The sequence below is a fragment of the Panthera uncia genome, chromosome D4, assembly GCF_023721935.1.
Source record: "Panthera uncia isolate 11264 chromosome D4, Puncia_PCG_1.0, whole genome shotgun sequence".
Lineage (NCBI taxonomy): Eukaryota > Metazoa > Chordata > Mammalia > Carnivora > Felidae > Panthera > Panthera uncia.
Window position 1 is genome coordinate 29,925,549 of NC_064807.1, and position 16,304 is coordinate 29,941,852.

Sequence of the window (16,304 nt, forward strand, 5' to 3'; positions counted from 1 at the left end):
TTAAGTAACATCAAACAGAAGCAAACCAAACCCAAAGCTAGCAGAAGAAAGGGAATAATGAATGCCAGAGTGGAGAATTAGAATAACCATAAGAATCAATGAAATCAAAAGTTGGTTCTTTGAAAAGTTAAATAAAGTTGACAAACTTTACCTAGACGAAGAAAAAATGACGCAAATCATCAAATTTCAGAATGAACGTGAGAACATTACTACAAAACTTACAGAAATAAAAAGGATTATGAGAATACTATGAATAAATGTACACCAACAAATTAGACAAAACTAGATGAAACAAACACATTTCTAGAAATCCACACATTGCCAAAACAGAACCAAGAAGAGATAAAAAATCTGAATGGTCATATAACAAGTAAACAGAATGAATCAGTAATCAAAAATCTCCCAAAAAACAAAAGTCCAGGACCAGAGGCCTTCCCTGGAGAATTGCACCCAACATTTAAGGAAGAATTAACATAAATCCTTTATAAATTACTCACCAAAATAAAAGAAGATGTAATACTTCATAATTCATTCTATGAGCCCAGTCTTCCCCGATAAAAAAGCTAAAAAAGACACTTCAAGAAAAGAAAAATGTAGTCTAATATGCCCTATGAGTACAGATGTAAAAATCCTTAAAAATACCAGCAAACTAAATCTAAGAAGATTATATACCATGACCAAGTGGAATTTATCCCAGGAATGCAGTCATGGTTCAGCAAAAGAAAATTGATTGATGTCATATACCACATTAATAGAATGAAGGTAAGAAACCACCTGATCATTTCAATTGACACAAAAATCATTTGACACAATTCAATGCCCTTCCATAATAAAAACATTCACCAGGGGCGCCTGGGTGGCGCAGTCGGTTAAGCGTCCGACTTCAGCCAGGTCACGATCTCGCGGTCCGTGAGTTCGAGCCCCGCGTCAGGCTCTGGGCTGATGGCTCGGAGCCTGGAGCCTGTTTCCGATTCTGTGTCTCCCTCTCTCTCTGCCCCTCCCCCGTTCATGCTCTGTCTCTCTCTGTCCCAAAAATAAATAAAAAAATGTTGAAAAAAAAATTAAAAAAAATAAATAAATAAAAACATTCACCAAACTAAGAATAAAAGGAAACTTACTCAACATGATAAAGAGCATTTATATACTAATCTACATAATAGTACTCAATAGTCAAAGGCTGAAAACTTCCCACTAAGATCAGGAACAAGAAAAGGATGCCTGCTTTTGCCACTGTTATTCAACACTGTACTGGAAATTCTAGGCAGTACAACTAGGCAATTAAGAGAAATAAAGGGAATCAAAATTGGAAAGGAAGAAATAAAACTATACTCTCTGATAACATGGTACTATATATAAAAAATCCTAAAGAATCTGCACACAAAAAATGATTACCGATAATAAAAGATTTTAGTAAAATAGCAAAGTACAGTATCAACACACAAACACCAATTGCATTTTTATACACTTGCAACGAATATTCTGAAAATGAAATTAAGAAAATAGTTCCATTTATCTGACATCAAAAAGAAAAAAAATATACTTAGGTATAAACTTAACCAAGGAAATGAAAGATTCATACAGTAAAAACTACAAAACATTGCTGAAAGACACAGATAGAAAGACATCCCCTGTTCATGGATTGGAAGATGTTAAGATGTTAATACATCTAGATTCAATGCAATCCCTGTCAAAATCCCAATGACTTTTTTTTGTTTTTTTGCATAAATTGAAAAATCTAAAATTGATATGGAATCGCAAGGGACCCTGAATAGCCAAAACAATCATGAAAAGGAAGAATAAAGTTAGAGGACTCATGCTTCCAGATTTCTAAATTTACTACAAAGCTATGGTAACCAAATAGTGTGGTATTGGCATAAAGACAGACATGTCAACCAATGGAATGGAACAGAAATCCCAGAAATAAACTTTCACATATATGGTCAGATGACTTTCAATAAAAGTGTCAAAGACCATTCGTGGGAAATGACAGTCAACAAATAGTGCTGGGAAAATTGGATATCCACATCCAAAAGAATGAAGCTGGACCCTTTCCTAATACCTAGTCCTCTAATATACAAAAATTACTCAAAATAACTATAAACCTCTTAGATTTATAGCGGGAAATCTTCATAACATTGGATTTGGCAATGATTTCTTAGATACGACATGGAAATCACAGGCAGAAAGGAAAAAACAGACAAACTGGACTTCATGAAAATCTTAAAATTTTGTGTATTAAAGGACACTATCAATAAAGTAAAGGCAACCCAAAGAATGGGAGAACATACTTGCAAATCACATATCTGATAAGGATTAATATCCAGAATATATAAAGAACTCCTAAAACTCAACAACAACAAAAAGCAAACAATCAATTCAAAATGGCAAGGAACTTGAATAGACATTTCTCCAAAGAAGATCTACAAAGAGCCAACAGGCACGTGAAAAGATGCTCAACATCAGTAGTAATTAGGAAAATGCAAATCAAAGCCACAAAGAGATGCCACTTCATACCCATTAGGATGGTTACTATAAAAAAACAAACATAAAACAAATGTGATAATGTGAAGAAATTGGAACCTTTGTGTATTGCTGATGGGAATAAAAAATGATGTAGCCCCCATGGATAACAGTGTGGAAGTTCCTCAGAAAATTTAACATGGAATTACCATTCAATAGAGCAATTTTACTTCTGGATATATGCAGAGAGTAATCAAAATTAGGGACTTGAACAGATATTTGTACACCCATGTTTATAGCAGCATTATTCAATAGCTAAAAAGTGGAAACAACCCAAGTGCCCATTAACAGATGAATGGACAAAATGTAATAAGTACATACAATGGAATATTATTAAGCCTTAAAAAGGAAGGAAATTGTGACATGCTACATATGGATAAGCCTCGAAGCCATTATGCTATATGAAATAAGCCCAACAAATTGGGCAAATATTGTATGATCCCACGTATATGAGGTATTTAGAGTAGTCAAATTCATAAAGACAGAGGCAGAATAGTGGTTGCCAGGGGTTAGGAGAAAGGGAAATGAGGTGTCATTGTTTAATAGATACAGTGTTTCAGTTTGGGATATTGAAGAAGTTCTAGAGATGGATAGTGGTGATGGTTGTACAATGATACGAATGTACTTAATGTCACTGAACTGTACACTTAAAATGGTTAAAGTAATTTTCATGTTACGTATATTTAAAAAAAAATTTTAATGTTTTTTTCTTTTAGAATGAGACAGAATGCTAACAGGGGAGGGGCAGACAGAAAGAGGGAGACACAGAATCCGAAGCAGGCTCTAGGCTCCAAGCTGTCAGCACAGAGCTCCACATGGGGGTCAAACCCACAGACCATGAGATCATGACCTGAGCCAAAGCCAGACTCTCAACTGACTGAGCCACCCAGGTGCCCCTATGTTATGTATATTTTAAATGCAGTTTTAGAAAATGTTTACTTATTTATTTTTGAGAGAGAGAGATCGTGAGCCGGGGAGGGGCAAAGAGAGGGAGACAGAGAATCTTAAACAGGCTCCATACTGTTAGCACAGAGCCTGATGCAGGGCTCGAACTCACAAACCATGAGATCCTGACCTGAGCCAAAATCAAGAGTTGGATGCTTAACCGACTGAACCACTCAGGTGCCCTAAATGCAATTTAAAGTAACTTCTACACCGATTGTGGGTCTCAGACTCACAACCCAGAGATCGAGAGTTTCATGCTCTACCGACCAAGCAATCCAGGTGCCCCTATCTTATATATATTTTATCACAATTTTTAAAAATGCAATAGCTAAGACTTCAGCTCTGCCAATGATAGAGTTACTTGTATCAGTCTGGCCATCACCAAAAACAGACATAAAAGTTGACATAATAGGAAGCAACTATTTTCAAGCATTGTAAAATAGGCATTTCAGGCCAGGGATACTTGAGAGAACAGAAATGCACATTTTTAGTCCCTCAATCCCTTAGCCCTTTGCTTCACAAGGTACTCTTCTGTTTTGTACAAAGAGTTGGAGCTCGAGTGCGGTAATGGTCCTGCTGGACTAAAGAAGTAACTGGAATTTGTAGGACAAGTTTCTTAAGACAAGGAAATTCTGGTTTGTGTGTGTGTGTGTGTGTGTGTGTGTGCGCGCGCGCGCGCGCACGTGTGTATGCATATGTGCATGCGTGCACACATACGTTGTAGAGGGAGAGAGGGGTGGCAGGGGTCTGGTTTTAATTCAAAATGGGTCCTTGGCCAAGAGCAGGGTTGAATGGATGTAGGCCAGGTTTCCATGATGCTTACTGTAGGTTGTTTGTTGTGAGACTGAGAACTAAATTACGGTATCAGCTGTTAGACACTGATGGAAGATGTAAGCACTTCTGGCCAGCTGTAGTAGAGAAACCTAGATAGGACCTTGGTGTTTCAGTGAAACCATAGAAAAGTCAGTCCTTAGAAATAAGATTACACCTTGGAGAAAGACCATGTCCTAGAATTAAGTTCAATATTATAATAGACACATCTTATTAAAGATGAAAACAAAGCCTTACATGTCAAAAGGATCCACCAGTAACTCAACTGTCTGCCTGAACAAAATTCAAGATCTACAAATATAAAACAGAATCTCTACAATATATCATCCATAATGTCCATCATCTAATCATTAATTACTAAATACATGATAATGTGACCCAAATCCAAGGGAAAAAAATGCCAATAGAAAAGACCCAAGATGATTTAGATCCTGAAATTAGTCCCTATGTATTTTGTAGCAGCTATTTTCATATAAAGACATAGGTATGGACATAATGAGTGAACAGATGGAGAACTTAAGCAGAGATATATATGATAATTATAAAAAAGGGAATTCTAGAACTGAAAAGTTGAATATGTGAAATGAAAAAATATCACTGGATGGGCTTGATAATTATTGGTGAATATAGAAAAAGTTCATGAACTTGAAGAGACATCAATAGAAATTATCCAAACTAAAGATTAAAGGTAGAAATAGATTGAAGAATTAGAAACAGAGCCTTAGTGATGTGTGGGAAAATAGCAAGTGATCTAACATGTGTAATTGGAAACACAAAGGGAGAAAGAAGGGAGAATGGCAAAATATGTATTTGATAATAGGAAAGACAAACTGAAGAAATAATAGCCTAAATTTTTCAAGGTTGGTGAAAAACATCACATCACAGGCCCCCAAAGCCCAACACCTAAGCTGAGAAATATGAATAAAACTACACCTAGGTATATCATAGAAAATCTCTTGAAATGAAATATAAAGAGAAAATGTTAAAAGAATACAGAGGAAGGGTGTCTGGCTGCCTCAGTCTCTTGATCTCAGGGTTGTGAGTTCAAGCCCCACATTGGGTGTAGAGTTTACTTAAAAATAAAATATTTTTAAAAAATGTTTATTTTTGAGAGAGAGAGAGAAAGAGCGCACAAGTATGGGAGGGGCAGAGAGATAGAGGGGACACAGTATCTGAAGCAGCTCTGAGCTGCTTAGTGCAGGGCCTGACGTGGGGCATAAGCTCACGAACTGTGAGATCATGACCTGAGCCGAAGTCTGATGCTTAACCGACTAAGTCACCCAGGTGCCCTAAAAATAAAATCTTAAAAAAAAAAAAGAATACAGAGGAAATAAAAATGCATGGTCCATAATGGGGAACATCCCTAGAAATGGCAGTAGACTTCTTATCAGAATTAAAATCTGAATGACCTCAAAAAGACCATTATGAGAGAATGATTTCTTTAAGTGCTGCAGGGGGAAAAAAACCCCAAGGCTGTAGACTTAAGCTCACCTATATCAGTTATTATAGTAAATGGACTTAACACTCAAACTAAAAGATGGAGGCTTTTAGGCTGGATAAAAAAGCAAGATCCAATTATATTTTGTCTAAGAGAGGTATTTTAACTGCAAAGACACAGGTTGATTGAAAGTAGAAATGTGAATAGTGATAGAGCTTAGTCTGTAAACACCAAGCATGAGAAACCTGATACAGCTTACTAAAGTAGGACTCAACACCGTGGGTATTGCCAGAGATAAAAAGAAACAATTCGTGTGAGAAAGCATCAAATTATCAGGAGGACATAGTCATAAATATGTATATACATACCTAATAGGAAAACTTCAAAATATACAGTGCAAAAACAGAGACTAAAAAGAGAAACAAAGACACAATCTTCCTTGGGAATTTGACACCCTTCTCTCAGTAACCAATAGAAAAAAGTAGCAAAGAAGTAGCTCTAGAAAGGATATAGAAAACTATATGTAGATCTATGTAGAAAACTATACTGAAGAACTTCAGAATACACATTCTTTTCAAATATATGCAAAACACTTACAAAGACAGACCGTATTTTGGGCCACAAAGAAATTTGAAACAAATTCTAAAGATTGAAAGGTTAGAGAATGTTTTTCTGACTATAGTGAAATTGATTTAAAAACCTATAATCTTGGGCTGTTGTTCTCTATGTATTGGAGATTTAAATATATTCTCATGCAGTATTTATGGCACCTCCCACAGGCAGTTAGTTCCTTGACTGGGAGTCAGTGAGGTAATGAAATTGCATTCAAGCCGTGCTTATTCTATGAAGCCAGAGATACCATGTGGAACAATTGTTTCTGAGTGGTCCAATCACATTTGTTATAGTTCTTGGGAAATAGAAATGCTACCTGTATGTAAGAAATTGTATCACTGAGGATCAAGCTATGTCTCAAATAATGATCTCTTTTCTAAATTTTTTGTTTAATGTTTGTTTATTTTTGAGAGACATACAGAGAACAAGTGGGGAAGGGGCTGAGAAAGAGACACAGAATCTGAAGCAGGCTCCAGGCTCCAAGCTGTCAGCACAGAGCCTGAGGCAGGACTCAAACCCATGAACGGCAAGATCATGACCTGAGCCAAAGTCAGACATTTAATGGACTGAGCCACCCAGGTGTCCCTGTTTTCTAAAAGGCCTGGGTTCTGCAATCACAGATAGGCAGATGAGAGAATTTCTCATAACTCTTCATATCCCTATGCATCTTTATAATGATCTTCTATCACATAGAAGTATATGTGTCCCTTGTATCCTTAAAGATGCCTTGGGAGATCTCACTGACAGAGAAGTAAGGGATATGAGTGGGTTCTCAATGAAACACTTAAATACCTAGAACTTGCCTACAGCTATAGTGAGATACTGACCTCTGTTCAAAGATGGTGGCAACAGATGTCTATCTACAGGAGTCCTCCAGATAGGTACATGACACACTTCCCTTTCTGTTACAGAGTTCTGCAGTCATCTTCAGAATAAACTCAGCCTGGTTCATGATTTCAATGGAAGAAAAGTCCAGAGATAAGAAAGTTTAATAAGAATTTAGGGTTTTATTTTATTTATTTTTTGCTCTCCCATCTTGGAATGGCCAATATCACAGGGCTTTGCACCTTCCCACAAGCTCCTTTTTAAGAGGAAAGTGAGGCAAACATGTTTATGTTTAGTTTTCCATTTTCTAATTTAATTTTAATTTTTATTTATTTTTAATCTTTAAAAAAATGTTTATTTTTGAGAGAGAGAGAAAGAGAGAGAGAGAGGCAGAGAGAGAGGGAGACATAGAATCTGAAGCAGGCTCCAGGCTCTGAGCTGTCGGTATAGAGGCAGACATGGGGCTCAAACTCATGAACCTGAGCTGAAGTCAGATGCTTAACCAACTGAGCCACACAGGAGCCCCTATTTATTTTTTTTTAGAGAGAGAGAGTGGGGGAGAGAGGCAGAAGGGGAGAGAGAGAGAGAGAGAGAGAGAGAGAGAGAGAGGCCCAAATGAACTCCATGCTCAGCACACCTGATGTGGGGCTTGATTCCAGGACCCTGGGGTCATGACTCGACCTGAAATTGAGTCAGATGCTCAACCGACTGAGCCACCTAGGTGCCTCAGGTATATTTTAGGTTTCTTATTTCCTACAAAGTATTCAGCTGTTGAGGATATTTTAGTCACAGCAGAAGTGTCTCATTCCTTGGTAGAAGCATAAAGTCCTTTAGAGTAAAAACAAATGAAAGACAGTATCTTGAAAACAGACTGTCATTATACTCTAAATCTCTGGGAAAATAGATTTTAAAGGTGCTTAGCACTTCACTTCCCCCTGAAAGCTAAGTGGGGGCAAGGAATGGGGGAGTGTGAATCTCCTTCTCCTTTTACTTTTTCCTGCAGGAAGAAGTAAGAGACCATTCTGTCTAAGAGAGGGGGAAAGGGAAAGGAGAGACAGGAGAGGCATTGAGAAGGAGAGAGTCTGGGGGAGGTAGAGTTTAGCACAAGGCACCCTCATGTACACACCCCTATATGGGACAGATACTGGCACCCTGCTGTGCCACTCAAAGTGATTCCTATCAGTCTGATTCCCACCTGTAATCATTCTGTGAAGAGTGCTTTATCTCTGATTCACAGAGGAAGAATAGAAGTCCAAGGATGTGGAGTGACTTTGCTGAAGTTACATAGTAAGTTGGTGCTGGAACCTGGACAAGACTCAAACCTTCTTATCCCTAGTTCAATTTTCTGGATGGAAAAGGAAGTTGTAACCCCTTCTTCCTTTCAGCTCCTGTTCTGTTTCCAAAAGTGGAAGGGGACAAACCCTTCCCAATCTCCTCCCCTGGCACCACCTGAGATAGGAGATGGAGGGAAAGGCTGGCCCTGGCACCTCTCATTAGTTCCCACTTGCATCGCCTGTTGTTCACCTGCAAGCATAGAAAGGGCTGTGGCTGAACTCTCTCTCAGTGAGATAGTTTATTGTAACCCCCAGTGTCTTCCCAGAAAACCCCAAATCTTCTCATCTCTCATTTCATCTCTCACAGTCCCTTCTATTCACTTGAGACCCTGTATACGATGTTTTCTTATTATGAACTCTGATAATGCCAGTAACAAACTCTGCAGCGATGGCAACAGAAACAGCAGGCCTGCCCACAGATCCCAGTGTACTACAGGCCCTCTGGAAATGGGACTGCATATAATCTGGGCCCTTGAGCTCAGCAGACTTTGAGTCCCTCAGTGCATGTCTAACTTTACCAGTGTTGAACCCCCTTCAGGATGCTTCCTTCAGGATGCTTCTTTTTCCCTGCCAGAAATGAGAGGTTTTGTGTTTTCATATGACTAGCATTTCTCTGTTTCTCTCTGTGGGCATTCCTTTGACCATTGATACTCTCATACTCCTGGTCTTAGCTCAGGGGCTCCATGTCAGTAAAAATGAAAGCCCAGCCCCTTATGGTGAGCTTTCTTTGGGTGAAGAGCAACCAGACACAGTGAAGCTTGAGAACAGACCTCCCCTAGTTGGGAGGGACAGATTTGTAATAGACCAGCTTCACGTCTGAGAATCACCCCAGTCCCTTCTCCTAAAGGTCTCTTTCCTGATAAAGATCACCTGAGGATGATACCCACCTTGGATGGTTGTTGAGAAGATGAAATGGAAGGCAAACACCAAGTATCTGGAGTTCTTTATGACACATAGCAGATGATCAGTAAGTGTGAGCTCATTGCCACCTGTCTTTTTGCTTTTGAGTCCCAGATCCTGTAGAGCCAGGCAGGCGGGAAGATTGCCAAGGAAGCCCAGAGCTGGTCCCTTACCCCTTTCCTGGGCTCCTCTCCCAAAAAGCCCTGTCTCGACTATACCCACAGCACTGACTGGGAAGAGGGGAGTAACAGAGTACATCCCAGGTCTGAGTTGGGGATCTCAGGGATGGGATAAGGGTGGGGACAGGTATTTCCTAGGGAAGGTGCTGAGGGCTTTATATTTATATGTCTATATTTACTAAACATGTTTTCTTGAATAATTTAGTAATTTCCTAGAAACATTTACATGTTGGAAGTTGTTTTACATGAATATTGTGGGTATGGCCCTACTTTGGCCTCCTTGCTATCCTAAGGAGGTGGTTGAAGGTTCTCTGGCCCACTGCTCTGAAAGCCAGCCCAAACACATGCTACCTTCTCATTATTTCTTTTCTTGGACCTGTATTGTTGCAAGAGAATTATTCAATGTTTTACCAATAGCATTAATGTGTGAGAGACATTGCTGTGTCTTTCAACACTTCTCTGATCATTATATTGTTTATTTTTGTCCTAATGATGATTGGAATAGTTCCTTTAGGTTAAAAAGTGAGAAAAAATGTTGAAGAGAGAAAACAAGCTTAAGAATGTTTTGAGATTCTAATCTGAATATTGTCAAGGACTATTTAGTGTTCTCATTACAGAAAATTGACATTTATTCAAGTTCTTTTTTTAGATTTTTTTTTTAATTTTTTTTTTCAATGTTTTTTATTTATTTTTGGGACAGAGAGAGACAAAGCATGAACGGGGGAGGGGCAGAAAGAGGGAGACACAGAATCGGAAACAGGCTCCAGGCTCCGAGCCATCAGCCCAGAGCCCGACACGGGGCTCGAACTCACGGACCGCGAGATCGTGACCTGGCTGAAGTCGGATGCTTAACTGACTGCGCCACCCAGGCGCCCCTAGATTTTTTTAATGTTAATTATTTTTGAGAGAAAGACAGAGCACGAGTGGGGGAGGAGAATACAGAGAGGGAGACATAGAATCTGAAACAGGTCCCAGGCTCCGAGCTGTCAGCACAGAGCCCGACACGGGGCTTGAACCCACAAGCCGCAAGATCATGACCTGAGCCAAAGCCAGACGCTCAAGCCATCCAAGCACCCATTTTTTTTTTTTTAATTTTGTTGATATTTTTTTATTTTTGAGAGAGAGGGAGAGAGAACAATTGTAAGCAGGGGAGTGGCAGAGAGGGAGGGGGACACAGAATCCAAAGCAGGCTCCAGGCTCTGAGCTGTCAGCACAGAGCACAATGGGGGTTTGAACTCACAAGCCATGAGATCATGACCTGAGCCGAAGTCTGACGCTCAACCGATTGAGCCACCCAGGCACCCCTCAAATTCTTCTTAATGTCAGGACTAAAACTTTATGTTTGTGTTCTCATAGATCATACTAACTTTTTAATGACTCTATTTCTTTTTTTCCCCTAGTGAATAAGATCTAATTTGAAAAATCTATTTATCATTGTCATAAATAATTGATGCCATAAAATATTTACCCAAGATATGCTGTTAAAAAGAAAACCACAGGGGCGCCTGGGTGGCTTGGTCGGTTAAGCGTCCGACTTCAGCTCAGGTCATGATCTCATGGTCCGTGAGTTCGAGCCCCACGTTGGGCTCTGTGCTGACAGCTCAGAGCCTGGAGCCTGTTCCAGATTCTGTGTCTCCCTCTCTCTCTGCTCCTCCCCTGTTCATGCTCTGTCTCTCTCTGTCTCAAAAATGAATAAACGTTAAAAAAAAAAAAAAAAAAGAAAACCACAGGCCCAAAGTGGAGTCATTTATGCCAGACCACTGGGGCTTAAATCCTAACCTAATTGCAGTTTCAACTTCCCCCAGAAATGTAGTCTTAGCCAGTCAGTCAGGACTTTTCTGGTCAGCAACAGTAAGGTAATCTGTCACATAGGCCCTCTCTATTCCCCAAAAGAAGATGAGGTAATCCACCTAATAAGACTCGTTTGTCCCCAAAGGAAGATACCTCACCCAAAATAATTTTTTTTTCTGTTTATGACTTTGTTGTTCTGCCTTTAATAACCTTTCATTTTCTGTAGCCCTTTGGAATTCCCCTCTATTTGCTAGATGGGGTGCTGTCTGATTCATGAATCAATTAATGAATCAATTTTACATCTTTAAAATGTAGTTGGTTGAATTTTTGTTATTTAACACCCAAAATATTCTAAGTAGGTGTAACTTAGTAAAAACAAAGTTCCTATAATATAATGACCATATGTCCCTAATTCGGTAATAAGAGAATGCTCACATGATTTAAGTAGAGTCATCTCTGGGATGTGAGTAATTTGCATGATAACCATTTTCTTATTTTGGGTTGTGTATATTTGTATGTATTATGTACTTTTGAAAAATTTATTTGCTTTTTTTTCTTTCTTTCCTGAGTAAGCCCTGCAGATTACAGATACCATTCTTTTGTATGTTAAAGATAAAGCTATTAAACAACAGATTTTAGTTGGTAAACTGGTAATATCCAATTGCGACAGGGAATAGATTCCAGAGAGAACTGAACTCAACTTCAATTTGTACAGAGGTGACTGGGAGTTTTAAAGGAAGAAGGAGGGAACAGAAAGGGGGTGAGTTGGAGCTCAGTAGAATGAGGGAAGTGAAAAATTACAAAAAGCAGAAGGGAGAATTGGTCCATTTGAAATCCACCTGGATTTGCTAACTGGCACTTGTTGAAATTAGGCTCTTACCCTCCTACAGAGACTGAGAGACAGGGGTCCTTCAGGTGTTGGCTGGAACAAATTCTTTTGGCAGCCTTGAGTTTTTCAGGCAGGCCCTCTAAAAACACTCTTAGTGTCATCCTAAGTATGTGACCTTGAGCTGTTAGAGACTTAGAATTTTGTTCAAGTATTTATAGGGCAAAGTTGATAGACATAGTTGAAAAGAAGGTATAAAGGAGCCTAACTGGAATTTGGGGTAAAGGAGAAAATCTTTTAAATTTAGTACTACTGTGCTTCATTTTAAATTATTTTACTTAAGTTTCACGGCCTTATTCCCAAGAGATACCTCTACAAATCTAAATTCTCTTGGCAGCTTTAAATATTATTTTATTTTTATTAAAATTAAAAAAAAATATTTTTGAGAGAGACAGCTCGTTTTCCTATGTGATCTCAATTATTTTTACAGCTAAGAGCAACCCAGTGCCTGTTCAGATTTCCTCGACAGTCTCCAAAGCCTTTGGCAGCTGTTGTTTATTCAATCGGCATTTGATCGAGGACCACGTATCGTATTTGGCGGTAAACTTCAAGTTTAAGCCCTAACGTTTGGCGATTCTGAGAAAACCTGGGAAGGAGAGATCGTCAAGATCACATCTTTCAACTGTTCAGATAGAGGATACGCTGCCAGGTCACTTCAAGGCGCGGGAGCGGAGCTTTACGGGAAATGTAGTCTGGCGCTATGGACCTGGCTCGTCGCGCAGCATCCTGGGAACCGGTCCGGGCTCCATCTGCGCATGTACTTACCTTATCCTACCTCTTTGCGTCAGTGCTTTCCGCGGTCCGGTGGTCAGGTGGCGCGATGGCCTGGGTTCCAACCTCAAGTGAGCGCATGGGGCTGATGCGAAATCTAGGAGGCTTTGGGACCAGCATAGAGGAGGGGGCTTGTGGCCGGGGAGAAAGGAATAGAAGCCTCGGGAATTCCCCAGGCCGGACTCTAAATGCTTGAGCCATCAAAGACCTCTGGGGGATCCCTGGTCCCCATTGGGCACCTGGGGCACAGGTGGGGCTGAATGACGCCAGAAGCAGGTGAGGGGTTGGGTATGCAGAGACCCTCGGTTCGAGAAAAGCCCATGGCGGCGGGAAGGGAAAACTTGTTTATAATTCCCACCGTGAGCCCGAAAGCGCGGAAGAGCTTTCTGCGGTGAGAACCCGATTTCTGGACCTAGAAAGACCCGGGGTAAATTCCAGTTCTGTTACCCTTGTAGGCAGGGGCGGCCGAAGGAACCAGAGTAAGAGTCCGGTTTCTCTTCTGAAAATAATGTTTGTTATGCGAGTTAGAGAAGTTATTACCTGTAAAGCAAACAGCCAACTCAGAAGTGGCAACTGCTATTATATTCGGAAGACACACTTCTATTCACTGGGTGGCTTATGTAAACATCACAACCATTTTATGAGGTTGGCTAACTATCCACATTTAAAAAAGAAAAGGAAGCAAACGAGGCTGAGGTTGGCAGAGCCATGTGCTCAGGTTACAAGCTAGCTGTGAGGAAGCTCTGATTTAAGGGCAGGTGTGCTTTAAATCTCAGGCCTCGTCTAAATATCACACCTGCCTAAAACCACCAATACAGCCTTCACAGCACCTAGCAGAGTGACCTGTCCCTGAACACCCAGCGATAAAATTGAAGGAGAATGTGAATGGACTTAGAACATTGTCATATGTAGTCTGGAATTTCTGGTACCTCATCAGAATCCTTGGTTCAGATAGAGGCTCCTAGCTTTTCCTGCAGTGGCAGATTGTCTGAAATCACAGTGAATTCCAAGAGTCAAGTTTGTAGCCCTAAAGTGAATTTGTTTCCCTGACCCAGGTCCCAGATCTTGGGAAACAAATTTATTTTAGAACAGAGCAGCTCTTGTGATGTTCGAATTGAGGTCTCCAGGAACAGCATCCCTGTTCTTTTTTTTTTTTTTTTTTTTTTTGCATTCATGAGAAACATATTTATTTTTTAATTTGCAGCAGCACAATGCAAGGTACACTTTCTTACAGATGTTCACTCACTTACATCCCTATTCAGTAATGTTGTTTCTCTTTTCTTTTCTATCCCTAAGGAACACCTCAGTGAACTGAGCAGGGTAAGGAACACCAATGGTATTTAAATTATTTTAAAAGTTTGTCCTTTCAAAAATATATTTTACATGCTACCCTTTATTGATTTCAGCAAAGAGAACTTCTGAGAGAAACACAGAATGATGAACCCAAGGTACCAAAATTTTTCTTTAAATAGTGTGGCCAAAAAAAAAAATGTATTCTTGCAGTGGGAAAATTATTTAAGTTTAGAAAAAAGAAGTTTTTCTATGGCATTTATAGTTTCTTAGAACTTTTCAGATATTCAAAATGTGACTTCTGAGAATTCTAAAGAATACTGATTTTATTGATGTTACTTTACACCTATGGGGAGATGAAACATTAGTATGAATGAATGGATGGATGAAGGAAGGGATGTGTGCTTGCATGGATGTGATTGTGGACTGGCCAATTGTTTGTTTTTTTTTTTAATTAATTAATTAATTTATTTTTTTAATATATGAAATTTACTGTCAAATTGGTTTCCATACAACACCCAGTGCTCATCCCAAAAGGTGCCCTCCTCAATACCCATCACCCACCCTCCCCTCCCTCCCACCCCCCATCAACCCTCAGTTTGTTCTCAGTTTTTAACAGTCTCTTATGCTTTGGATTTCTCCCACTCTAACCTCTTTTTTTTTTTTTTTTTCCTTCCCCTCCCCCATGGGTTTCTGTTATGTTTCTCAGGATCCACATAAGAGTGAAACCATATGGTATCTGTCTTTCTCTGTATGGCTTATTTCACTTAGCATTACACTCTCCAGTTCCATCCACGTTGCTACAAAAGGCCATATTTCATTTTTTCTCATTGTCACGTAGTATTCCATTGTGTATATAAACCACAATTTCTTTATCCATTCATCAGTTGATGGACATTTAGGCTCTTTCCATAATTTGGCTATTGTTGAGAGTGCTGCTATAAACATTGGGGTACAAGTGCCCCTATGCATCAGTACTCCTGTATCCCTTGGATAAATTCCTAGCAGTGCTATTGCTGGGTCATAGGGTAGGTCTATTTTTAATTTTCTGAGGAACCTCCACACTGTTTTCCAGAGCGGCTGCACCAATTTGCATTCCCACCAACAGTGCAAGAGGGTTCCCGTTTCTCCACATCCTCTCCAGCATCTATAGTCTCCTGATTTGTTCATTTTGGCCACTCTGACTGGCGTGAGGTGATATCTGAGTGTGGTTTTGATTTGTATTTCCCTGATAAGGAGCGACGGTGAACATCTTTTCATGTGCCTGTTGGCCATCCGGATGTCTTCTTTAGAGAAGTGTCTATTCATGTTTTCTGCCCATTTCTTCACTGGGTTATTTGTTTTTCGGGTGTGGAGTTTGGTGAGCTCTTTATAGATTTTGGATACTAGCCCTTTGTCCGATATGTCATTTGCAAATATCTTTTCCCATTCCTTTGGTTGCCTTTTAGTTTTGTTGGCTGTTTCCTTTGCTTTGCAGAAGCTTTTTATCTTCATAAGGTCCCAGTAATTCACTTTTGCTTTTAATTCCCTTGCCTTTGGGGATGTGTCAAGTAAGAGATTGCTACGGCTGAGGTCAGAGAGGTCTTTTCCTGCTTTCTCCTCTAAGGTTTTGATGGTTTCCTGTCTCACATTCAGGTCCTTTATCCATTTTGAGTTTATTTTTGTGAATGGTGTGAGAAAGTGGTCTAGTTTCAACCTTCTGCATGTTGCTGTCCAGTTCTCCCAGCACCATTTGTTAAAGAGACTGTCTTTTTTCCATTGGATGTTCTTTCCTGCTTTGTCAAAGATGAGTTGGCCATACGTTTGTGGGTCTATTTCTGGGGTTTCTATTCTATTCCATTGGTCTATGTGTCTGTTTTTGTGCCAACAGCATCCCTGTTCTTATCCTCCTCGCTAGACCTTAAGAGCACAAGCAAAAAGCAGAGCTGTCAGAAGTAGTTCTTGATCCTCCCTGCTCAGATTTGGAGATGTTGCCACATCCA

General features: G+C 39.8%; 1 protein-coding gene across 1 annotated transcript in view; it reads left to right on the forward strand.

Annotated features, from left to right (window-relative positions):
• The first annotated feature begins 13,143 nt into the window (after positions 1-13,143).
• The window catches only part of LOC125911323 (zinc finger protein 658B-like), a 43,001-nt gene continuing 39,840 nt past the window's right edge, over positions 13,144-16,304 (forward strand). Inside the window, 1 exon segment of the mRNA XM_049615234.1 lies at positions 13,144-14,480. The gene's annotated coding sequence lies outside the window, so the exon portion shown is untranslated.